General features: G+C 48.5%; 1 protein-coding gene across 2 annotated transcripts in view; it reads left to right on the top strand.

Moving 5' to 3' along the window:
* The window catches only part of DPYSL2 (dihydropyrimidinase like 2), a 103,544-nt gene that overhangs the window by 42,584 nt on the left and 35,296 nt on the right, over positions 1 to 25,664 (top strand). The gene's annotated exons all lie outside the window — the stretch shown is intronic.

Below are 25,664 nucleotides of genomic sequence, written 5' to 3' on the forward strand. Positions count from 1 at the left end.
GTTCTCAACCTGTGGGTCGCGACCCCCTTTTTAACAATGAAAATACATCGCACCATTAGGAAGGTTCAGAACCACCGGTCTAAGTAGAAATAACTGAGCTATTTCTGCTTTAGGAAAACCTGTCTTGCTGGTTACTTTTCAGAGTGATGTTCTTTTTTTTTTTTTAGAACAATTTCTTTTTTTTTTTTTTATTGTTGGGGGTTCATTGAGGGTACAATAAGCCGGGTTACACTGATTGCATTTGTTAGGTAAAGTGGCTTTGGAAGCTTTCTGGAAGCTTCTTCTTTTTTTAAATCTTGCTTGAACTAGAGGACTGTGGCTCTGCCCTCCCCCTCTCCACTGACCCCTGAGTCTTATCTCCCCTGCATTTTATTTATTTATTTATTTTTTTGAGACAGAGCCTCAAGCTGTCGCCCTGGGTAGAGTGCTGTAATATCACAGCTCACAGCAACCTCCAACTCCTGGGCTCAATCGATTCTCCTGCCTCAGTCTCCCAAGTAGCTGGGACTACAGGCACCCGCCACAACACCTGGCTATTTTTTGGTTTGCAGCTGTCATTGTTGTTTGGCTGGCTCGGGTTGGATTCGAACCGGCCAGCTCAGGTGTATGTGGCTGGCGCCTTAGCCTCTTGAGCCACAGGCGCCAAGCCTCCCCTGCATTTTAAGTTACTCATTCACCCTCAGGTGTCCTCTCAGTGTCTGAAGCATTAGGGACAGCTCCCTCCTCCTCCAGCTTCCTGTCACTATGGAGAAAAGCCTCCAGGTGTGAACCTGGTGAGTTCTGTCCTGCTCTGCAGGCTGCCCTCTGACCTGGGGGGTGCTTTTCCTAAGGGGGCCTTTGTGCTCACCCTGGGACTCAGCTAGTGGACCAGCTGTCCCTTTGTCACTTGTTTAGTACTCGCTGGCACCTGTGGGCATTTCTGCTCTTTCTCCAGAGTGACCTGTGGAGTGACAGCTCTTGGACAGGAGAGCACAGACTGCTTGGTGTCAGCTGAGAAGGCCAAGTCTAGGTGACAATCTGCCTCAGTTTAGAGTTCGTATGGAGGTAGTGTAGGTCCTTGCAATAGTCACAGAGGGTCATTAAGTCATAAATAATACTTCCAGCATGAGTGGTCAGTAACGTCTATCACTGGAGGAAGAAATACCCTTAACTGGGAGTCATAAATCTGGAGTTCTGTCCAACACTATCTTGCTGTGTGACCCTGGGCAGGCTGCTTCACCTCTCTGTGCTTTTGTTGTGCATCTGTGCAATGGAGGGTTTGCACTAGCTGACCCAGGGAATCCTTTCCAGCTCCCAGGTTCCGTCATTCACTGAGTTCAGAGGGAGATTTTGCTTCTGATCAAATGAGCTTTGCTGGGCGGCTATAGAAACACCCTGTCAGTGTGTTTTCTCCTGTCTTGTGTTCCCGCCTCTTCACTGCTGTCTTCAATCTGTTTTTTAACCCTTCCCTGCTTTCCTTCCCCTGTCCTAGGGCCGTGCCTTCTCACTGCCACCCAACTTCCTCTGTGGCCTTCTTCCCATTCATCCAGGTGGTTGTTTCTGTGTGGGAATGAGGGACACCAACACGAGTCCCACTCCTGGCCCAGGGTGCCTGGAACTGGCAGCAGATGGCTTCAGGGCAGATGGTCAGGAGTGAAGACTCAGGCCGCTGGGCCTGCTCACTCGGATAGAATGTGTTGGCGTTTTGCTGCGTGTTTTGTGATGCAGTCAGGCCAAAGAGTGGGATGGGGGTTTCTAAACTAGCGAACCTTGAAGGATAAAAGTAATCTGAGGTGGCCAAGTGTGGCTAGTCGGCACACTCAAACTCCGTTGCCTTTGTAGCCTGGGGAAAATATTAATTGCTCTTGCAAATAACCACACATGGTTACTGACCTGTATGGAATTGCTACTAGCCCGCCTTTCCCTCGGGAGGTGAGTAATAATGATACCTGTGAAGTTCAGGTTGTTTTCTTTTCGCTGTTTGTTGGTCACGTGTTCCGCGTAGCTTCAAAAGAGCAAGGGACTGGGGCTTGCTTCCCCAAAAGACGGCCTTGCAAAGAACCATCACTTAGCACAGCTTTGCGGTTCGCTGCCACCTGTGAGCTTTGATGTGTATTGAGTCTCAAAAGAAACGCTTAGGGGGCGTTGAACAGATTGAGGTGCACGCCTCACCTGCCCACTGCTGCTTGCTGGAACAAGCGATTGAAATAACGTGGTACGAAGACCCCTGTGCCCTCTTCTCCCAGCTTTCTGATTCTCTCCGGGATGGGTCTCCTGCTTTTCTGGGTGACTCTTCAGTTGTCTTCGTGCTGGTTGTGTTTCCCAGGTCACAGGCTCTGGAGGCTCCATTTCTGTCTGAAATGGCACTGCCCTCAGAGAAAGACGCAGCTGACTATTCCCCAGTCTAAAAAAGGAGATAGCGCATCAGCAGCAGAAAATAATATTATTGCCAACACACAGAGCCTGGTATTGAGAGCTGTACAACGGGATCTTTGTGAGGGGCGCTCTGCGGGGCAGGAGGAATGCCCTCTGCCCTTTCTGAACAGTGGTGGGTGGGCAGAGACTCCAGACATACCCTGCAGGCGCACCCAGGCTGGCTGGGGGGTCATGGGGTGGCAGGGCTACTGCTCGGCGAAAACACTAGGGACTCCCCAAGGACTTTGTGCTCTCGAGGTGTTAGGACCCCAGAGTCTCCAGGAAGCTGGTGGGGGCAGTCACCTCTATTTGTAGCAGGGAAGACTGAGCCCAGAGGGACAGACGCTTGCCAGCACTTGCCTTGCCTGTCGGTGCAGGTGTGACTCGCACCTGCAGCTTGGCCCCGCCCCCTCCAGCAGCACCACCTGTGCTTTCAGCCTCGGTTATCTCATCTGCAAAATGGGGACTGTTGTTACTAAGACAGACCGTGGTGGCGTGAGAACAGTACCTGGGTGATGGTGAGCAGCAACATGGTCACTGTCATTCCAGCCTGTGCTGGACATATGACCTCCCACCTCTGGTCTCTCTTTGGAGCCTTTCTCTCCCAGCAGAGCCGGAGACATAGGCTCTGACTGCTGGAGGGCCTGAACCCAGCATCCTGGCATGGCCAGGAACTGTGTGGCTTGGTATCCCCAGAAGAGGGGATACATCTTAAAACATCCCACTTCCTGGGTCCCACCCAACCTATTAAAGTAGCAAATCTGCTGATGGGGCCTTTGAATCTGCATTTTAATCTGGCCTGGTCCAGAACACTGGGGACCTGTTTGGCAATGTAGGTCTCAGGGGTCTGTGACAGATCCACAGACTCTGGACTCTGGACCTCTGAGGATGGATCACCACTGTTCTGCATGGCATTTCTGCTCACTTGAACTCAGGGCTTTCCCTAGAAAATGTGCAGCCCTGGGTACCACACACCCCAGGGTGGGAGATCAGATCATGGAGAAGGTGAGCAGTGTTGACTTCAGGGCGGGAAGGGGTCTTCCCTCCTGAATGCTAGACCTGTCGCTTCTCTGGCTGACCTGTCCCCATTCGGACCCCCGCTCTGCTCCTGTGTGTCTCCGACTTCTCCAGTGCTGGGCTGCCCTTGTGGTCCAGCTGTCTGGAGCCCATAAGCGCCATCCTGGCGTCTTCCTGTTCTCCCGCTCCCTCGAGGTGCTTTTGTTTCTGGGTTATCTCTTGTGCTCATTTCTTTGCCCCACTGATCAGACCTTTGTGGGCTCTTGCTGGATTTTTGCCCAGCCCTCTGAGGAGTCTTGCTGCCCCAGTCTCTGTCGCTGGGCTCTTTCTTCAGCACAGCTTTGATCGTGCCATCTCCTGACTCTGACACTTCAGAGAATCAGGCCTGATCCTGCCAGACTCACGCTGTCACCCTCCCTTAGCAGCTGCCCTGGGAGCTCCCTGCTTCTTGGAGCTGCTCCCCGGGCCCCTTCCCTGCTTCTTGGAGCTGCTCCCTTGGCCCCTTCCCTGCTTGGCACCGTGGCAAACACTGAGTGTTTATTTTGTGGCCCTTGTGATATTCAGCCTTGCACTGTGGTTCAAGCCAGGCCCTTGGTCTCTTCCATTTTCCTATATCCCACCCTGGGCAGCGTCTCCCTCCTAGGACGCACTTCATTAGTGCCTGCCTGAGGATGAATGAATGAATGAATACATACAGACAATAACAGTAGTGACATCAGAGGACAAAGCATCATGGGGACAGAAGGAGGGTGTCCCGTAGGAACTGTTCTCCCCAGTGGGAAGAGCTGTTTCCTCAGCCTTGCCCCCCTTTCTGTGGACGCAGAACCCCCGTCCCTGTGGTCAGCACTGGCAGTGGTGCAGGGAGTGGCAGGAGGGGAAAGGGTGGAGTCCCAGCATGTCCTGTGGCTGGGACAGCTCCCAGGGTCCAGGCTCTTCTTCACAGGGGGCTGGGAGGAGCAGCTCTCACACTGGTCCTCCGGGGAGACAGCTTGTCTAGTAGTGGACAGGGTCACACCTTAGAGAAGTCACATGGCCCTGAGCACCGCGGTGGACTCAGCTGTCATCCTCAAAACCTCTTGGGCTTGTTCAGCTCTTCCCAGCAAGCCTGTCCTATTGGAGGCAGGAGTCCTGGGAGGAGGCGAGGTGGCTTTCTCAGTGACGTGGTTCAGGAGTGTCACTGTGGTACATCCACTGCTTGTCATTTTTCATCCATGTGGCATTTGGATTTGCTCCCTGCTTATGACAAGCACACATGTGTGAACACACACACACTGTCTTATGGAAGTGTCTGTAATTGATACTTTATTCCCTTTGTAGTATACATTGGTCTAGGGTTAGAAGTGTTTACAAAAACACCTGACCACATCAGACCAACGTTGTCGCCACAAAATCTGCCCACGGCCTGGTGATTAGAAGCTACGTTATCCAGGCTGCCCGGGCGGCTGGGTCTTGGTGTTCCTCCCCTCGCCTCCACAGGCCCCATGTGGGTGAGGTCACATGTTTCTCCTGAGGACACGGATGCCTTCTGCAAGCAGATGCCATGGGCCTGGGGACATCATTGTGAGAATCTTGGTCTCGATTGGCTTGACTGGAAGAATCTGTCCACTCCCTGGGATAGTTTGGGCTGAACACCTAATGCCTGTGCTGAGCAGGGTGGAGAGAGAGAGATGCTGAAGCCCCTTGGGAACCAGCCCAGGGTCTGGCATGAGCACTGTGCCACTGCTCTTTTCATTAAGAGGGTCCTAGGGTGGGGCTTGGCCAGCCAGCTGGGTCGACCAGTGGGGATCAGGGTCTGCTAGGCCCTGCCAGAAGCAGGGGCATTTCTGTAAAGGTCTCTTGACTGTGCTCCATGGATGTGTGGCAGTTATTATAATCCCCTGGTTTCTTGCCTGGATGCCGGCCTTGAGAGCTGGCAGTTACGGCTTTGGAAATCAGCTTAGCTCATCCAGGCTGTGGACCTTCATGTCTTGAGATGTCTTCATCCTCCCTGATCCCAGTTCTGACTTTGCCTGTGCATGTCGCACCAAGAGCTTGGAGATTCCCGCTCCCAGCGCCTGTCCTCTGACTTTGCCTAGGGCAGTTTGTTCAGACTGTTGGGACCTTCCTGTGGATCCTGTTTGCCAGAATGACAGCCAGGGCTGGGGTGGTGGTTGGGGACATAAGAATGCTGGGCTCCAGTGAGTTCTTCCTCACCTTTGGGTAAGTGGGACAAGCGTGCAGTGGTCAGGTCTCAGGGTTCCTTGTGGCTGGATGAGAGTGTCCATGACCCGCGCACGTGGAGAGAGCAGAGCTCCTACCCTCTCTGTTTTTATGTGGCCGCCACATGCATGGAGCTGGCTGTGCTGGCTGCCTGGGAAGCTGCCCAACTGCTGTGATCCTTCTTCTCTTGATGGCTTTAGGATTGCCTGTCCTGGGGCGTCCCTCACGCATATGAAATCTTATGTGGGACCCCTCCAGATTGAAGAGAGGGATGAAGCAGGGCTGCTCTGGGTGGGTTGCACCACCTACTGGTGGGCGGGTCTGGATCCTCACCCTGTTCTCTCCATCTCCTCGTCCTAGGCTCCACCTTGGAGAGCCCCAGGGCCCAGGGTGGCACAAGGTAGAAACCATCCCTCTCCACGGCCACCTCCCCTCCCTACGCAGCCGGTTCCGGCTCAGCTTCCTTGTTGAGTTGTAGGAAAATGGTGTTTAATAAGCAGGGATGTGCTCACTTAGCCACACTGTACATTTTTAGTGGTTTTGTTTAATATCCTGCCCTCTATCCAGGACAGGAACTTCATCTTCCTGCCTAGGTTTGGATGGGTTTACCTTGCTTTTCCTTTGAGAGCCATAAAGGCGAGCATTCCACCTGCCTTTAAAAAATTAATGGTATTTAAAGTATTGAAGGGGAAATTGACTGTTTAGGAAGTGGCCCAAGGATTTGTGCTTTCCCGCTTAACCATCCATTGCACTGGGCCTAAATCACGCCTTAAGGGCCCTTTCTCCCTCTTTCCTCCTTTTCTTCTTTGAGCAGATCTTTCTCAAGAAATGATTACTTATTTCTTTGGGTTTTGAGGGCTCTGCCTCCGACTTGCTGCTGTTGTAGAGGGAAGCCATTTACTCAAATTCCTCACATTTGGTTGGTCTTAACTGCCATGGTTAATGACAAAGAGGGATTACAGTGAGTAGGCATTAGAGTTCTTTCTGGTTAGCCCAGTTGGGAGGTGGCTTTCTTTGAATGTGACTAAATGTTCCCCAGATGATAGAGGGGATACTGCTGGGGGTTGGGTGGTGGTGGCCGAGGCTGCTGTCCAGCAAGGGGCGTTTCTCAGTGAACCAGGGCAGTGGTTAGAAACCATGACTGCACGTTGGAATCCTCTGGGGGAGTTTTTTAAACAAACTACAGAAAGTTTTGGCTTAATTGTTTTTGGTGGGCCTGGCTTTGGGGGTTTTGAAAGCTTCCAGGTGACAGCCAAGGTTACGACTGTCTACATGCCCAACCCCACATTGGGCTTCTGTTGAAATGGCGGGAATACCTGCCAAGGTTTGCCCAAAGGGGTGCCTCCTGTTCTCTGTCCCCTATTCCATCCTGATGTCTTGGCCAAGGGAGGGAACTCACACTGTCGTGACTTGGGCTGAGTGGATTCTGCAGCCACGTTCCCTCCAGGAGTGGATGAAACAGGGAGGAGCTGAGCTAATTGTCACCCCAAAGAGCCCCCTCCTTTGGAAGTTGTCCTTGGTGTCCTAGATGGTCTCACCTGGCTCATTCCCTAGTTGGGTGCTGGTCAGAACTTGGAGCGAGTAGAAATGGGCAGGAATAGGGCTGGGGAGTGGGATCGGGGGTGCTGCAGGCAGAGTGGAGCCAGAGCACAGACTACTATCCCCAGCCCTGCGGGCCACCTGCTGCGCTGCTTTCCCAAGAAAACCGAACTGTCTCTAGGTTGATTGAGTAGTGTTTATGACCTAAGCTCCCTCTAATGACAGGTCAGGCCTGGAATCCTTCCCTGTGGGGAGTCTGTGAGGAATAAAAACCAGAAGAGCCTGGTAATAACATAGAATCATGAAGTCTTCCAGCAGCCATGCACATCTCTTGTCCCAGCCCCTCTTATGAAGCTGGGTGCCATTTATTGCACCACGCTTCAGACAATGAGATTGTAAGTAGCTCAAATGGACCGGGATGAGAGAACTCCAAGAATCAGATCTAAGTTTAAATTCCCTTTCTAGTACTTCTGGTTTGAAGACGCGAGCGTAATCATGCTGATGTGTTTCTAGGTAGCAATTTCCGTATCTGTAAGATGGACACCACAGATACTTACATCTTCAGGTTATGTAAATAATAAGTGAGGTTTTTTTGGTGCCATACTATTTAAAAATGATCTTTGTGACAGTTTTGGGACATGTGTGAATAGATCTTTGTCTCTCATCTGTCTAATCTATCCATCCCATCTATTATCTACCTAAACTATCTTAGTCTGTTTGAGCTATTCAAAGTCAGTCCAAGTCACGACAGGGTGAGTCCCCTCCCTTGGCCACAACATCAGGATAGAATAAAATACCATAATAAAATACCATAAACTGGGTGGATTATAAACAACAGAAATTTATTACTCATAATTCTAGAAGCTGTGAAGTCCAAGATCAAGGTGCCCATAGATTGTGCAGCTGGTGAAGGTCTGCTGCCTGTAGTGTCATGTCACTGAGTCCTCAAGGGGTGGAAGGGGGAGAAGAGTCTCTCCAGCCTCTTTTATGAGGGCACTAATCCCACTTGTGAGGGCCCCATCCTCATGACCTTATCACCTCCTGGAGGCCACACCTCACAATACCATTACCTTGAAGGTTAGGATTTCCATACAGTAGAATTTCCATGGTCAATCACCTCCCTTCACTGACCACCTTCTTTTTTTTTTTTTTTTTTTGTAGAGACAGAGTCTCACTGTACCACCCTCGGTAGAGTGCTGTGGCGTCACACAGCTCACAGCAACCTCTAACTCTTGAGCTTACGCGATTCTCTTGCCTCAGCCTCCCGAGTAGCTGGGACTACAGGCACCCGCCACAACACCCAGCTATTTTTTTTTTGTTGTTGTTGTTGTTGCAGTTTGGCCGGGGCTGGGCTTGAACCCGCCACCCTCGGCATATGGGGCCGGGGCCCTACTCACTGAGCCACAGGCGCTGCCCACTGACCACCTTCTTAAGTTAACTTAATTTTCATAGACTGGACATTCCTCCCATGTACTCAATGGAAATGCCTTGGGTTGACCACCTCCGTATGTTGACCAGTTATTAATTATTCCTTGCATGGTTGGCTTATGGAGGTTCTACTGTATTTGAATTTTGGGAAGATACAAACATTTAGACCATTGCTCACTTACTCTGTCTGTCTGTCTATCTATCAATCAATCAACCAGTCAATCATGACCTGGGATAGGTAGAGTTTATAGCCAGGTGCCTTTTAGAAGTTTATGAAACAATCATTTATCTATCAAATCAATCTATCAATCAATATATTATGTCTGTTATCTATCTAATCTATTGGTCTATCAATTGTCCCTTTAGCTCTTGTATACTAAGGATATAGTTGCAGGTGGTCTGATTCCCAATGGACTATCTTACCTCATTGCCACTTGATGAGATTAGGAAGAGGGTTCAAGGCTTGTTTCACTTTCAAGACCAGGCGTCCTCAAACTTTTTAAACAAGGGGCCAATTCACCGTCCTTCAGACCGTTGGAGGGCCGGACTTTAGTTTAAAAAAAAGAAAATTATGAACAAATTCCTATGCACACTGCACATATCTTATTTTGAAGTAAAAAACAAAATGGGAACAAATACAATTCACACCGCTTCATGTGGCCCGCGGGCCGCAGTTTGGGGACGCCTGTTCAAGACCATATACAGGACTTTGAATTTTGAACACAGCAGGAAAACATTTCTATGTAAGAAGCCCTCTAATAGGACTATAGAGGGCTTGTCGTCCTTATAAGAGGGCTTAAACAAAAACCCCACAATTTTCACTTTTCCCCTCCCTCCAGATAATCTCTTATAAATTTAGGGTCTAAGTTTTTCTGATGATACATCGGGCCCTGCAGATAAATGTATTATAAAGTGATGTCACCAGAAAAGAACTCGTCTAATCAATAACTTGTTAGATTTGACATTTCAGCCATTCTTGGAAGTAAATGAGGCCAACTCTGTGATTGCTCCTTTCTATGCTGTGGACTGCCAGAGCCCCTCTGTTGTTGATGGATTCCCTGCATTGTCTGCAAGGGGGTTTGCGTTCCTCACTGAACCAACACCTCCATCCTCTCCCTACCGCCCTGAGGCTCCAGGGCATTCCGTGCATGGCCTCTGGGTTGTCCTCTGGCACCGTTGGTGACAAATTCTTTTCCAGTGGGCTAAGGAAGCATTTAGTCATGCAGGGAAGCCACGCACGCACAGAAGTGTGGCTTGGGCAAGGCCTGGCAGGGTGCACAGCTGTCTCCTCTCTGGATGGGTGTGGCCAGAGGTTCTTTCCTCTTCCTGTGGCATCAAATCAAGAGGACAGCATGGACCCTGCAGGGGTGACCTGTTACAGGCCAGTTCTGGCAGATGTGAACAGCTCCCTCTGTGTGGCCGGACACATCTCATGCTTCTTTGCTTTAGCTCGAATCTTAATAGTTATTATTTATTTATTTTTTTGGTTTTACCTCATTCTACACAGATCATGGAGGATAGAAAAGCAGGCAAAGCAGATCTATCCTTAAAACAAGCTGAGAGGTTAGTTAGGAAACTGTGTCCCTGAGGACATTTCAGAACCATTCGGAGGCCAGTGAAGGGAGACTTAATATTTTGGAAGATATTGAACTTTTGCTTTAGTGTTTTCACAGTTAGAGGGGGCTTCTGTCCTATCTCTTGGATAAGTATGTTATTGTCCAAAAGGGATCCACTTATACATCCTACTGATAATGTTTCCTAGACGACAGTGTAAGCCAAACATATCACTCTCCTTCCAAAGGGTTCCTGTTGAATCCTCTGGTCTTCTGATGAGCTTTGAAGGGGGATGACCTAGTAGTTGCTCTCCAGACCCCTCTACAAACCTGCTGGGAGTTGACGGCAGGAGCTGTGTTATTTTGTCCCTTTTGCTAGAAATAGTGAGAGGAAAGTGAGGTGATTTGGAGGGCACAGATAATGGATACCTTTTCTCACAATCTGTGGCAGGCCAGCCCTGTAAACACCCCGTGTAGACATGTCTTTCATGCTACAAAAGAAATGAGAAGCACGGAAAAGGCAAGTGACTTAGTAAAGCCACAGAGTAGGCAGGTGTTAGGGCTAGAGGACTGATCCAAGCTCTGAGCCAATAGGACTTGTAGATCACAGAACAGAGTTATGTTTGCTTTTTAACTATTAAAAAGCATGCTCACGAGGCTGCTCTGGGCCTAGCACTGTGCTTTACAAAAACCCTAGGCATAGCCCTCCCTTGAGTTGGCATCAGGGGTCGGCTGCAGTCCAATTCTCAGGAACAGAAAGATTTTGGTGTTCAAGCGTTCCCCTGCGTTTTGTTCCAACCATTATTTTAAAACCCCTTTCCTGTAATGTCAAGGGAGAAAATGACCAGACAGCATTTGTTTCCCATTAAGTGGGAGGCTGCACCCGGTGTGTTGGGGGGTGCTCACCAGGACGCTGGCAGGCGGTGTGTGCCTGGTGTTCTCGCAGAGGCCCTGGGTGCTGCCCTACGTTTGCCCTGCATCCTGGAGGGGATTTGGAGCGCCATCAAGAGGGACACCTAACGCTGCACATTCATCAGCGGGACTTAATCCCTCCTCCAGGAGGCCCTAGGAGCCGTACTGTGCAGGGCCAGACTGAGCTGATTCCTGTCACGTAGGCTGCTCAGAGGTCGCCTTGCCCTTGCCTGGTTCCAGTCTCTCCAAAGAGCTCCAGCATGGCCCCTCGAGCTCCCTCAGGCTCGGCGCTTCCCAGGCCTGCTTGGGAAACACCTCGGGCATCTGGCACGGTTTGAGGACAGGCAGGGACGGGGGAAAACCAAACAGTTTTTCAGAGTTGGAATTGCTGTTCTGGATGTGGGGTTTTTTTCTCCTGGATGGAGAAACATGAGGTGTAATGGAAAGAATTTGAGGCCTGTCCTTCTCAACACATCTTTACAGAGCTGGGGATGGGAGACCTTAATTCTGGTCTTGACCCTGCTGCTCTGAGCTCTGTCAGAAGCGCCTGGCTATGTTTGTCTTGCCTCATAGGGTTGCTGTGGGCATTCAGGGAGATCGTGGGTGTGGCAGGACCTCGCCCTTCAGCCCAATTCTGCTCTGACAGTTGAAGCTTTTTGTGGTAATGAGTGGCTTTGGGGCTGCTGGAAGGGGCACATTTGTCTCTTATTGTCCATGTCTCGTACTCTTCTGTCATCGAGGATCAGTCGGATGGTCAGCATCGCTCCAAAATGGTTTATTTCTTGTTGTTACTGATGTCACAGAGACATAGCTTTACTGTCACCAGGATTTCTTTTCTTGCCAAAAGCATTCAGCTTTGTTCCTCCCTTATGGAAACTTCTTTTCCATCTTACTTTGGAAAAGGAGGATTTGTGTTGCTGAACTTAATACCTTAAATTGTAGAATGTCAGTGCTGGCAGGAAGCCCAGGATACCAGTGTGCCCCCACCTTGGTGAGCATCTTCCTGGGACACAGCCCCCTGCTTGGGGAGATTCAGTGTATCTGTTCATTTTCTCTCTTTGGGTTATAGAAGACAGTACTTTTAAATAATGATCGGCTCAAGGGTGGCGCCTCTGGCTCAAAGGAGTAGGGTGCCGGCCTACGGGCCGGAGGTGGCGGGTTCAAACCCAGCCCTGGCCAAAAAAAAAAAAAAAATAAAAAAGATTGGCTCAAAGGGCAGGTTAAAGCTTCAATGTGCAAATCTTCCTGTTCGTTGGGGCTGCATGGGGGTCTGACACCTGTTTGCAAGCTCCGGGTAAGGATGGCTCTGGGACTTGGAGCATGTTCATTGTAATTCCCTCGCTTTGCAGGAGGCACACTAACCGTCCCCAGAAGTGGGGGTGGCATTCGGGCAGGACGGAGGCCGTTTTCTGTGCTTTTTCTCTGTGGTGCTCACTTTTAATCATGTAGATGTTTCCCATGTGCATTTAGCTCACACCCACAGTGGGAGCTGTCGATGAGAAAAGGGCACTTCTGCTGGGCAAAGTCTCGGCCCTAAGCGAGAGCTCATTGAAATGTGAGTTTGCATTCAACGGCAGAGCCTTTTAATGAGAGATGGACTGGAGAAGCTGACACACAGGGGGCAAGTTGGTTCTATCACGGAGGGGGATAGAAAGTTCCTGCTCAGCTGTACGTCCTGGGTCCTTCAGCCTGTGGGAAGGGGCAGGTGGTGGTGAGGCAGTCAGATGGTCCAGAAGCCACCTTCTGCTTAACATTCCGGCTTCCTGACATAAACCCCCTGTTGCCATGGTCACTGTGCCAGGTAGAGATGGCCTCCAGTGATGGAAAGAGGATTTTTGTCTGTGATTATATCTGAAAATGCCATTTTTCTTGGTTGTTTCCCCTCTTCATGTATTAGCTTGGCTCTTTCTTCCCCTCATTTTCTTTCTTTCTTTTTTGTTTTTAAATTTTTTTTATTAAGTCCTATACACATAGATCATGAATACATTTATGCATATGTGGGGTACAATGTGCTGTTTTTTTTTATACAATTTGGAGTGCTTACATCAAACTAATTAATATAACTTTCGCCTCATTTACTTGATTATTGTGTTAAGACATTTATGTTCTATCTTTGACTTCAAGGCAATTCGCGAGAGACGAACTGTTCTTGTTTCTCCTTAGAAATTTCATGAAGGGTTTTCAAAGACAAAAAAATACACTCAGGAATAAGAGTCTTGTCAGTTTAGTTAGGGTCCCTCCCCTCCCTTCCCTCTCTCCCTCCCTCCCTTCCTTTCACTGGTGTTCACTTATACAAAGTATATTGACTTTAAAAAAACTTAAAATATACTTTGTATATCATAAAATTGACTTATTTAAAGTATAAAATTCAATGGCTTTTAGCATAGGCACAGAATTTTGCAACCATTGCATTTACCTAATTTCTTAACATTCTCAACCCTGCTACAAAGAAACCCCCGTACCATTTAGCAACTAACTGCTGCTCATTCCGGCCTCTTCCCACCTCCCCCCCCAGCCCCTGGCGACCACTATCTACTCTCTGTGAATTTGTCTGTTCTGTACATTTCACATAAATGGAATCATGCACTATGTGTCCTTTCGCATCCGGCTTCTTTCCCCTAGCGTGACATTTCCAAGGTGTATGCTTACTGGCTTATTGTCAGACCCATCAGTTGCTTCATTTCTTTTTATGGCTGAATACTATTATATTGTGTGGATATGCCGCATTCTGTTGATCCATTCATCTGCTGATGGTCCTGGGTTGTTGTCACTTTTTGGGCTTTTGAGAATGAATAATGTGTATTTGTGGCCAGGTTTCTGCATGGATACATGTTTTCTATTCTCTCGGGTGTACACCCAGAAGGGGATGGAATTGCTAGGGTATATGGTAACTCTATGTCTAACTTTCTGAGGAGCAGGCAGACTGTTTCCCCTAGGGCTTGGGCCATTTCACATCCCCACCAGCAGTGTGTGTGGGTTCCCATTTCCCCACATCCTCGCCATCACTTACTGTTGGCCGTTGCTTTGATTATAGCCATCCTCATGAGTGTGAGGTGGTGTTTCATTCTGGTTTTGATTTTAGGCTTTAAGGCCAGCCCACTCGTTCACTGACTGTTAGTTCTGTTTGTCTTGATCTTTGATGTCAGAACTTGGTTTTGCGTACGTTTCCCCAACCCTGCCTTGGCACATCTGATGTGACAAGTACAAGGATGTTCATAGAGATGAGGAAGAGAACTTGAAACCAGGGAGGTTCCAGAAGAGCAGGCCTCCTCCCCCCCCCAAGAGCTCTTGAGGCCCTCCCCCCACTGGAGGTTGACTGCCTGCGGCTGGCTGGAATGGCCACCACCCCTCCAGATGTGGTGTGACCATGCATTGCAGCCCAGAATGAGTCCTCTTTTGCTGCCTGCTGTGACCACCTTCCTTCTGCACTGTGGTACACAGACGGGGTGTCTTCCTCCAGAGTTGCCCTTCTGACATAGCATGCTACACCCTGGCTGCAGCTGCCTGGCCTAGGCCCTCTCGGGCCAGCCATTTCTGCTCTGATGGAGATCCCTCCTCCAGAGGCCAGAAGAATAAGAATAATTTCTTCTCACATTTGTAGTTTCAGGGCCTTTGGCTCCCAGCTGCCCTGTCCTTGGTTGCTAACTCTCCCTTTGTAAGGCAGATGGGGTGGGAAATGCCCCCCCCCCCCCCCCTTTATCCCTGGGAGAACTATACAATACAGAGACTTATCAAGGCCACCCAGTCAACACAAGAATGAGGACTCGGACCCTGGTCATCTGGTTCTGTGGACAGAACGTGTCCTGCTTGGCAAGTTACTAAACCCTCTGTCTTTAGGGGACATCAGGCAGGAAACGCCATCCAGTACATGTGCTGGACTCAAATTGACGCCTTCCTTGCATTCTGGATGTTTCTGATGTAACAGCGGTGAGCACCCCTCCCTCCAAACCGAGAGCTGAGACTGTTGTGCTAAACGGTCTGCGGCTGCACCGATGTAGCTGGTTGGTGGAGGGGTAACAAGAAGGAAGGATGTGGTCACCTTCGCACCACTGTTACAGCCATGGCTTTGTTAAACAAAGTGGGTTAGTGCTATGCCTTCATTCATCCATTCAGGTGACATTTGTTGTCTGGGTATTTGAGGTATAGAAGAGGTCCCTGTTGGCAAAGAATGTGCCTTCTACTGGGGATACCTGCAGAGAAGAGACTCAAAGGAAATGTGATCCTTGCTCTAATAATGTTCAGGGGGAACAGAGAAATCTTTAAAATCTGCCTGAGAAGGCGGTGCCTGTGGCTCAGTGAGTAGGGCGCTGGCCTCATATACTGAGGGTGGTGGGTTCAAACCCGGCCCCGGCCAAACTACAACATAAAAATAGCTGGGCGTTGTGGCGGGCGCCTGTAGTCCCAGCTACTTGGGAGGCTGAGGCAAGAGAATCGCCTAAGCCCAGGAGTAGGAGGTTGCTGTGAGCTGTGACGCGATGGTACTCTACCGAGGGTGATAAAGTGAGACTCTGTCTCTTAAAAAAAAAAAAAAATAAATAAATAAAATCTGCCTGAGAGAGTCAGAGGAGGCTTCACCCAACAGGTCCTAGGGTGTGGTGAAATGGACACTCATGAATTGCTGATAGGCGTTTGCACTGCCGTGACCTTCCTGGATGGTAGTTAGCTAACAAGAGCGTTAAAAATTTATGAACAAAATAATTCATATACCTTGACCCTTAATAATCTGTGGGAAAATAATTTACTCTGTGGATGTTCATTGCAGCTTTCTTAATAATGAGGAAAAAAGAAAAACGACTTAGATGACCAAAATAGGTGATTAGCTAAGTAAATTATGGCCATTTTGGGTAGCGCCTGTGGCTCAGTTGGTAAATTATGGCCATTTTTAGGAAAAAGTGGTATGTAGTCATTAAAAACAGTTGTAAACTATTGTAAGAGGGACTTTATCTAACAAATGCAATCAGTGTGACCTAATTCTTTATACCCTCAATGAATCCCAAAACGATTAAAAAAATTGTAAAAATATTTATTAATATGAACCTGCTCACACGTGTTGACAGAGAAAAGCTGGCTCTGGTCACTACTTGTTTTTATTTATAAAGAGCTTTATTTTTTTAAAAAAATCTGTATGTGTATGTAGAAGTGGATAGCAAAAAAAGGTTGTATAGACAGATGTTCGCATGTTAATTGTGATTTTCTTTGCATGGCTGAATGAATAATGGAAGATTTGGGGTTTTGTCTCAGTTTTTGCCGGGGTTTCAAGTTTTGGGCATTGAAGTACTTTTGAATTTTATAAAAAAGAAAAGTCCCCTTTGAGCCATACTTTGCATCTGGGTTGAAGAGAGCTCACAGTGAGGCAGTGTGGGTATTTATGTGCAGAGGAGCCGGGTTGGCGCTCATGCGGAACCTGGGCTCTTCACTGTCCCCACAGTCGGAAAGAGTAATTAAAGCTCCCTGAACAACAGGTCCCTTATCGGACTTAAACCTTATTGTCCAGACATATTGGCTTATATTCAGAGTCTTACTAATCAACTAGGGACGAAAAAGAGCCATTGAACAGTCAGCCCCTCAGCCCGAGATGGAATCGCAGGGTGGTACAATGGCCTTGGTTCAGCCTCGGGAGATGTTATGCTGTGCTTTTGAACTCTGTCCAGGTTCCTAGGAGGAAAACACCCATCAAATTGTGTTGGCTGTAGATTGCTCCCAGTCAACAGATGACATCACTGACTCTTCCTTCCCTGCTGGACTTTATTTGGAGGGAATGCAAGAATTGTGCAACAGCGGGATAAACGGAACAGAGCCCCAGCTCCTCGCGCTTGGTGTGTCTGGGTTTAGTTCCAATCCATAGCAGTTCTGTTATTTATCACACATGGTGAGGGACTGCTTTGGTACAGGTGGGAGTGGTTGTTCATTTGAGGATGAGGGTCCTCTGTATGGGTTAGTTGTTATTTGAAACTTGATGCTCTTATATCTGCCCGTAGATGACGTCCTGAGATACAGGTGTGAGAATCACATCATTTATCTCATTCTGTGTTTTCCTGGGAGCACTGGTCACAGGGTTTGTTTGTATGTAGACGTCCATAAAAATGTAAACATGACCCTTTTCATTAATTTGCTAATTGTTCTTTCTCACTATTGACAGTAGGTTGTGGGGGAACATTTGAATATAGCTCTGCACGTTATATATACAGGGTGTCCATAAAGTTCATGTGCAATTTAAAATTGCACCTTGTTTTAAATTGCTCACAAACTTTGTGGATACTCTGTATATAAGAACATGTACGTCTGTGGGAAACTGCGAGTCCTCAAGTTTATGGTCGGATTCCCTTCCCAATAAGGAACCTAAAGGAAGGAGAACTGAGTCAAATCCAATTTTTGCACAGGGAAGCTTGTGGTGTGACTTATTTTTTTTTATGATGTTCGACACAGCCCTGTAATCTCTTATTTTTGGCAAGCTGGCTCAGAATCTGTGGTCTGGTAGCCCTGGGCAACCAAACGCGGAGACAAACAGAGGAAGTGTTATTACTCACATGTTTCTCTGGCCACCTCATCTGGCCGGACACGGCCTGCTGCCAGCCCTGGACGAGGTAGGGCTCCTCAGAGCTCAGTCTGGCCGGGCTGGGGTTGACCCGGCCCCCTCATGAAGCACCTTTGGTTGTCCCTCAGCCCTCAGCGTCCTTGTCAATCATTATTGCTCTGAACTCTTCCTGTAGTTTGTTCATAGTCTGGAATTTATTTCTGGCAGATTTTATGGTGAAAACTGGGAAGTCTCTATTTCCTGAAAGCAGCCTGAAGGCCCCAGAAGGTCGAGTAGGGAGATCGGCCTCCCCCTCCCTCCTCCTCATCACAACACACGTGCACACCCACACACACACCCGTGTGCACATGTATGCCCGTGCACATGGGAAGGGCACGGGGAGCCAGGGTGTCCGCAGCAGCCAGCGCTCTCCCGTGTCCCTATAGGATTTTGAGAGCATAAATAGTGTCAGTCTGTACAAAGCCTGCTGGTTTTTTGTTTTTCTTTTTTTGAGACAGAGTCTCACTGTGTCACCCTCGGTAGAGTGCTGTGACGTCATAGCTCACAGCAACCTCAAACTCTTGGGCTAAAGTGATTCTCTTGCCTCACCCTCCCAAGTAGCTGGGACTACAGGCACCCAGCACAACGCTCAGCTATTTTTTGTTGCAGTTATCGTTGTTTAGCAGGCCCGGGTGCAGCCTTGGTGCATGTGCCGCCAGCCTCGGTGCATGTGGCCGGCGCCTTAACCACTGTGCTCTGGGCGCTGAGCCCCTGCTGGAGGTTTAACTGAAGTGATGCTTCATGGGATCTGTAGGCACCTGCAGGATCAGTTTTCTTTGCTTCTGATCAGGAAGATATGGACTCTAATTATGGAGTAATAATTTGTGTTAATCTGCTCTGATGGACAGTGTTACTTGCATTTGGTTCCTGATAAAATGGGAAATGACTTTTTTGTTCCTAATGCATTCCGTTTGGGAGGAGGATTATTTTCATTGGGGTGTGGCTGAGTTGGAGGGGGGTTGCCCAGGGAGGTGCACAGTCTGTGTTTGTGTCTGTTGATAGACGGTCTCCATGACTGTCCCTGCTTCAGCTTCTACTCTCATTTATGATTAGCGCCCACTTGCGTGTGAACAGGACGGATTTGTCTCTTTTGTTTGGGTTGTAGTCAGTTTTATGCAGAGACTGTTTTGTGAGACCGGTGACTCAACTTTCCTTTCCTTTCCCGGGGCCCCGGGGTCTCCGCCCTCCTGCTCTCAATACCATCTTTATCCTATCCTTTCCTATACTTCATTACTCCTCACGGGAGTCCTCTAGGTCTGCCCCTCTCCCCCCCACACCAAGGGGTGCCCCACATCTCCCCACAAGCCCTGGAATGTGCTGGAACATTTGCAGAACATTCACTCCTGCCCCTGAATGGTGTCAAGAAGTTTTTTATCCTCAAGGGATTCTTAAAGTACTTTTTACTTAACACTTGGCTTTTACGGAACTTACTGTTGTAAACCTCTTATGTCCATTTCACAGATGAGCATCCAAGGCCCAGAGTAAGGATCCTAAGGTTACACAGCTAGTGGGTGTCAGAGCTGGGGTTACAAACTCAGGCTGTTTGACTTCAGAGTTCATGCTTTTAACCCCTACCTTATGAAGTAGGCTCTGTTGCTATTTTGCAGATGGGGAAACTGAGGCACTGAGGAGTTAGATAACTTTCCCAGTGTCCTAGCATTAGTCAGTGGCAGAGGTAGGGTTCACACCCAGACACATGAGCCCAGACCCAATGCCTTGAGCCTCTGCAGCCCCTGTTCACAGCGAGTTCAGGGTGGATGGCCCTGGCATTGGGCACTGTCCCCACGCACAGCATTTGTTACTTATTCTCTAACATTTTCATGAACGAGAGAATGTTTTAGCTCAGCTTTTCGGGTGGTGGAGCTGAAGCCCCGTTCTTGTTATCTGAGCTGGGTGTCCGAGAGCAGCAGGCTTGAGGGCCTGCGAGGTCTCCTGGGAGCAGGTTGGTGGTGGGGCCCAGAGCAGGCTCTTCTCAGGATTTTGGAATGCTTAGAGGAATTCCAGGATCGACACACTGACCAGCAAACAAGTTTGTGTTTCTCCCGCTTAAGTTTGTGTGAGACGCCCGTAAACGTGGCTTTTTTTTCAGATTTAGAATTCCTGTCTAATTACAGGAAACAGAAACATGCCCCACACTTAGCCAGAGATTTCAACATCCCTCGGAGAAATTCTACATGGAACTGAGGTTTGAAGCTCTGCATTGTCACAAGTTTGGCAGGGATTTTCACCTTTGGCTCTCCTTGCCTTCTCCTCGGGCCACAATTTCGTCATCCCGCTTTGGGGATGGCATTTCCTATTAAGTGTCTGTGAACATAAACATGGAGCTGAGACAAAGCCCAGCTGCTTCTTGTACCAGGGACCAGGAACTCAGACACCTTGGCCCACTCTGGATCTGGGTGGCTTTCCCTAGTTCATGTACCTGACACGGTGGCCTAGTTGAGAATGGTCTCACGGCCCACGGTGACAAAGCTGGGAGGAGGGTTGAGAGGGCACTAGACCTGGGATGGCAGGTGGAGCCATTTAATCATGTTTTCGTGAAACCGTCGGCCACTTTTCTACAGCTGGTTGATCTGTCCTCTCTCACGTTAGTTTCCTACTTGGGTCTTGGAAGCTGGCCATTTGTCTGAAACAGACACAACTTGGTATACTGAAAAGAACTTTGCATTTTACTCCCTTACATAGTAAGCAAAGAAAATGGAAATACCAGTGCTGTCTGGAGTGATATCCGGGTGGATTTCTGGTGGCGGAGTGAAGTAGTGATGCTGTTAGAACATCCAGTAATCCCAGCTCTCGGGTTCTCTCCAGAGAAAAGTGTTTAAAATACAGGAAAAGGTATTCACATGTATATATTCTTTTCTTTAATGCATAGAAAGCCATAAATTTGTTAAAGTACAGAATAAATTTGGGTAAATGAACAAAGTTTTATATACAATTTGAAATGTTTTCATCAAACTGGTTAACATAGCCTTCCTGGCATTTTCTTAGTTGTTGTGTTAAGACATTTATAGTCTACATTTAGTAAATTTCACATGTACCCTTGTAAGATGCACCGTAGGTGTGGACCCACTAATCACCCTCCCTCTGCCCATCCTCCCCCCTCCCCTCTCCTCCTTCTCCCCTTTTCCCATATTCTTGGACTATAACTGGGTTATAGCTTTCATATGAAAGCTATAAATTGGTTTCATAGTAGGGCTGAGTACATTGGATGCTTTTTCTTCTGTTCTTGAGATACTTTGCTAAGAAGAATATGTTCCAACTCCATCCATGTAAACATGAAAGTGGTAAAGTCTCCATCTTTTTTAAGGCTGCATAATATTCCATGGTGTACATGTACCACAATTTATTAATCTATTTGTGGGTCGATGGACACTTGGGCTTCTTCCATGACTTAGCAATTATGAATTGGGCTGCAATAAACATTCTGGTACAAATATCTTTGTTAAAATGTGATTTTTGGTCTTCTGGGTATATACCTAGTAGAGGAATTATAGGATTAAATGGCAGGTCTATTTTTAGATCTCTAAGTGTTCTCCAAACATCTTTCCAAAAGGAACGTATTAGTTTGCATTCCCACCAGCAGTGTAGAAGTGTTCCCTTTTCTCCACATCCACGCCAACATCTGCATGGATATATTCTTAAGAACGCCACGTAAAATAGGGGAGGATTGTAAGAAACCTGCAGGTTCTTCCATAGGACAATGGTAGAGAAAATGATAGATTCCCCCAAGAATAGTGCTCATTAAGAATTGAATTACGGAGACTCTAAGACAAGATGATATTAAGAAGAAACCCTCAATGATTAACAGTGAGCTTGGCCTGTGATTATACACACATAAAATATATGGCATGTGGCGGATCTAGAAAATAATATATAAAAAGATTAGTGGGTACTATTTGGAAGGTGGGATTATCGGTAATATTTTTTTCCTATTATTCAAAAAACAGAAGGAAACAGTAATGATTTAGGATTCATGCTGGTGTTGCTGTATCTGATTATGGATCTTTTATGAGACTTTCCCAAGGCTTAGATACTTCATCAGTGAAATGGTAGAATAATTTCTTTTTTTTTTAAGTATGTTTTTATTATTTATTTATTTATTTTTTGGACACAGAGTTTCACTATGTCGCCCTCAGTAGAGGGCTGTGGCGTCACAGCTCACAGCAACTTCAAACTCTTGGGCTTAAGCGATTCTCTTGCCTTAGCCTCCCAAGTAGCTGAGACTATAGGGCCCTACCACAACGCCTGGCTATTTTTTGTCGCAGTTGTTGAGCTGGCCCAGGCCAGGTTCGAACCCGCCACCTTTGGTGTATGTGGCTGGCGCCATAACCACTGTGCTACGGGCACCGAGCCGGTAGAATAATTTCTAAGAGTCTCCGAATGAACCTGGTGCTGGTGACGCTGTCTTCAAGTAGAATCTGCTTCACTCACAGATATTAGTAAGTTAGACTCCTGGGCAATTAGTGGCATCATTGTGCACAAACAATTAAAGTCCTTGAAACACTTCTGTTAGTTAGATTCATTCTCATGACCCACAGTTGGATAAAACTTGCCTTGCAGACAGTACAGACCTCGCACAACCTGCCACATTCTAGTTTTCAAGTAAAGCCCTACTTGGCAAAGGGGTCCTTGTGCCCCATGGTTAACTCTGGTGGGCCTGCTCTTTGGACGTTGGCCCCAGGCTGCCTGCACGTGGGCTGCAGGCATCCCCCCCACCCCCCGCCATGACTGCTTTCCATGAGTTAAGGAGAGAATTTCTGCTCCTCACTCTTAGAGGATTTACACGTTATAAATGACCCTTCATCACCACACACAGATTTAATTAGCCTGGCCTTTGATCTTGGATGCGTGGAGCCCATGTGCAAGCTACACCAGGCCTCTAAGAAAAGGGTTTTATGAGGTGCTGAAACATTGACAAGCTTTTTACCCAATGTCCTAAATTGGCTTTTGTTAACACACAGTGGACAGTCCCCCTCTGCCCACTGGGGATGGCCATTTAAGCTGCCCGTTTACACGAATTTGCATGTGTTTTCAATGACAGAGAAAGGGCTGGGAGTGGACAGTTGAGGTGCTTCTGTTCATAGAAATACCAAGAAGGGGGTCGCTAGCAAAGACTGTAGAACAAAGTGGGCCGCCACGCGCTTCCTCTTCGGGGTTTGCAGAGTGACTGTCTACACAGCAGCAGGCAAGTCACGTGGCCTCCCCTCTCCACACCTGTGATGGGGGTCGTGAGCCTCTCCTGCCTACCTGGTTTGAGCATCCAGAAGGATAAGGGTCGTGATAGGCTTTGTGCACCTCTAAAAAATGATGCCCATGTGAGCTTGATAGTACTGCTATCGAATCAATGCAGACCATGGTGGTATAAAATTATAAAATGGTTCAGTTGCCCCATTGCCATTTTTGAAGAGGCGGGCACATTTCTCTGAGTGGGGAGCTATGATGGTGCCTGTGTTCATCAGTGGAACTGGGATTAAAGGCCAAAGATGACTTTCCAGGATCATCTCTGGGGTCTGAAATCCCAGTGGGTTTGGAATCTGGGCCTTCTCTCCACTCCCCAGCTCTGTTTCCCCACCCTCAGTCTCTAGCCCTGTCCTGGGCTTCCCAGAGTCATCTTCTCACAGTCTGAAAGGAAAGGGTGTCCTTATTCCTGTGGACCCAGATTATGGGGAAGGAAATCTGGTGGACAGGCCGTGGGCTGCAGGTGCACCCTCTGAGCTTCAGGACGAGCAGCTCCTTCCTGCAGCAGGAGCCCGTCCTGACAGTGCTGTCCGTGAGGCCCACCTGCTTCAGCTGCTCATCAGGCGGGTATGCTGGAGATACTGAAGTGCCTTCGTCCCTCAGTCCCATCAGCTGGTGAGAGCTGAGGCCAGGACTGCCAACGGGCAAGACGGGCTGCCAATGGGCTGAGGGTGGGGGAGGAAGCAGATCAGGAGAGAGGGAGGAGATGTTCCTGGGAGGAAGGAGTGAGGAAAAGACAGATAGGAGCAAGAGATAAGGGGCCCTTTGCAGGCCTGCTGTTCCAAACCGCAGCTCAGGACCTTCTGAATAAATATTGGAGGTGTGAGTGGAATGTAATGAGGTGGGACAGAGCTCCCAGGGATCCAGCTTTGAAAATGTGTCAGGAGGAAGAGGAGCTGGGGAAGTACTCTTACAAGATACAGGAGGCAAATGCTCGGAGAGTGACGTCTGGAAGCTGAGTGGACGTGGAGGGGACGGGGCTGGGATGCAGCAGGGGTGGACCTTAGAGCTCCAGCAGGTGGGGCCCGTGTGCAGAGGGCTGAGGGGAATGGAAGGTTAAAAAGTGAATGTCAGCAACATTCACCCAGAGTGCGGCAGGAAGAGCAGGTAGGGTCAGGGCAGTGGCCCTAGGATTGATTTCATATGTGCACCTGCTAGTGTGACTTTGTTTCCCCCAACTGTATGTCAGCATTTAAGGGCAGGGTTTATGCCTCCCACTTCTTTGTTTCCTCTGAAACTGGGGGATCACTTAAGGCAGTGGTTTGTTTTATAAAGGCAGCGTACTGGATCTGGCCTCCACTCGTATTCCCACCCGATTCTGGCTTAATCTTTCTAGCAGGACTTGCTGGATACCGAACAATTCCTGGTGGCTCTACTTGGTTCATATGAAGATACTCGTTTAATTTTCAAGGCAAAAGTACAGTGAAGCAAGTTTGGAAAGAGAAGGAAGAGGGTAACCCAAGAGAATGACCTCACCGTTGAAGCGGCTGAGAGTGCATTCACATTCTGTAGCCCTTAGACTAAGGATGCAACTTTGCTATCTGATTGTTGAATGGGGCGCTTGCTTTAGTTATAAAATATGAAGGGATAAGACTTCATTTCACTTCTCAGGGAGCCGCCGTTCCCACTCTCTTCTGAGCAGGGGTGGTTTGGAGGGCTCTGGCCCCACCCCAGGTCAGATTCCCCCTCTGCCTGTCCATAGCTGCACTGGCCAAGGCCACGTCAGTGACCACCTTCCAGGGCTCTGCCAAGGGCCTTTCCTGGTGGAGGCCCAAGCAGTACGGACGTAGCAGAGCTCCTGAAGGCAAGGCTCTCTGCATGTAAAGTAATGTGAGCAAGTTATTTGATGTCACTGTCTCTCAGCTTCTTTGGCTGAAAGGTGGAACGAACCTGGGCTCCCACTCAGGGGGCTGTTGTGAAGATCAGGTGACATAATCCATGGAAGGCAGGCAGGGTAGCACCAGACACAGGGCAAGTGCCGAATAAATTTGAATCATTTTTGCTGTTATAGCCACCTTCTGCTGTGTGTGATTTATGCTTACGTTAAAGTTAGTCACTGTTTCACAGGCCTTTGCTAACTGTGGGGCCCTTGACCAGCACTTGGGACAGCTGGGGCTTCATGACCAGCCACGGTGAGTCTGGTGTGGTGGACAATGGGACGGCCAGTACTCCTAGGACTTAGGAAGACACCTGAGCATGTTCATTCATGGAGTCACATGGCTGCACCTCTTGGAGGAGGATGTTCCCCAGTACTCCAGTGCTGGAGTTGGCTACAGCCTTACTTGATGTTTGGTCTCCTGTGATTATCAGACACCGTCTGTATGCAAGTCCCTGCTCGGTACCTTGGGGGGGACAGGAGAGAATGTGGGTGGTGATCGGTTATATCTGAGCCCCGCCTCTTACAGGTTTTGAACACCAACCATCTTATTGAACAGTCACGAGCAGCGCTGTGAGGTATGTTATTGTTGCTGGTTCATACATGAGAAAATAGGCACAGAGATTCTGGATAGTTCCAGAGCTCAGGAAAATGCTTCTGTAGCATTGTGGGAGAAATGGTAGGTTTGCACGAGGCAAGTACTTCATCCTGTGAGGCGGTGTGTGCTTCAGAGCACCTAAATATGACGCAAGGGTGTACACGGGGGAGTTTCTCTGACAAAGGAACACAGTGTGCGTTCTTGCTGGTGCGGATGGAGCACGTCTGTGTGGCGTGTGCACATCGCTCATTTACTCCTCGCTAGAACCCTGTGGGTTATGAGTCCCATTTCTCAGATGAGGAATCTGAAACTCGGAGTGTTTGAATGTCTTGCCGAAGT

The sequence above is a fragment of the Nycticebus coucang genome, chromosome 24, assembly GCF_027406575.1.
Source record: "Nycticebus coucang isolate mNycCou1 chromosome 24, mNycCou1.pri, whole genome shotgun sequence".
NCBI classification, from domain to species: domain Eukaryota; kingdom Metazoa; phylum Chordata; class Mammalia; order Primates; family Lorisidae; genus Nycticebus; species Nycticebus coucang.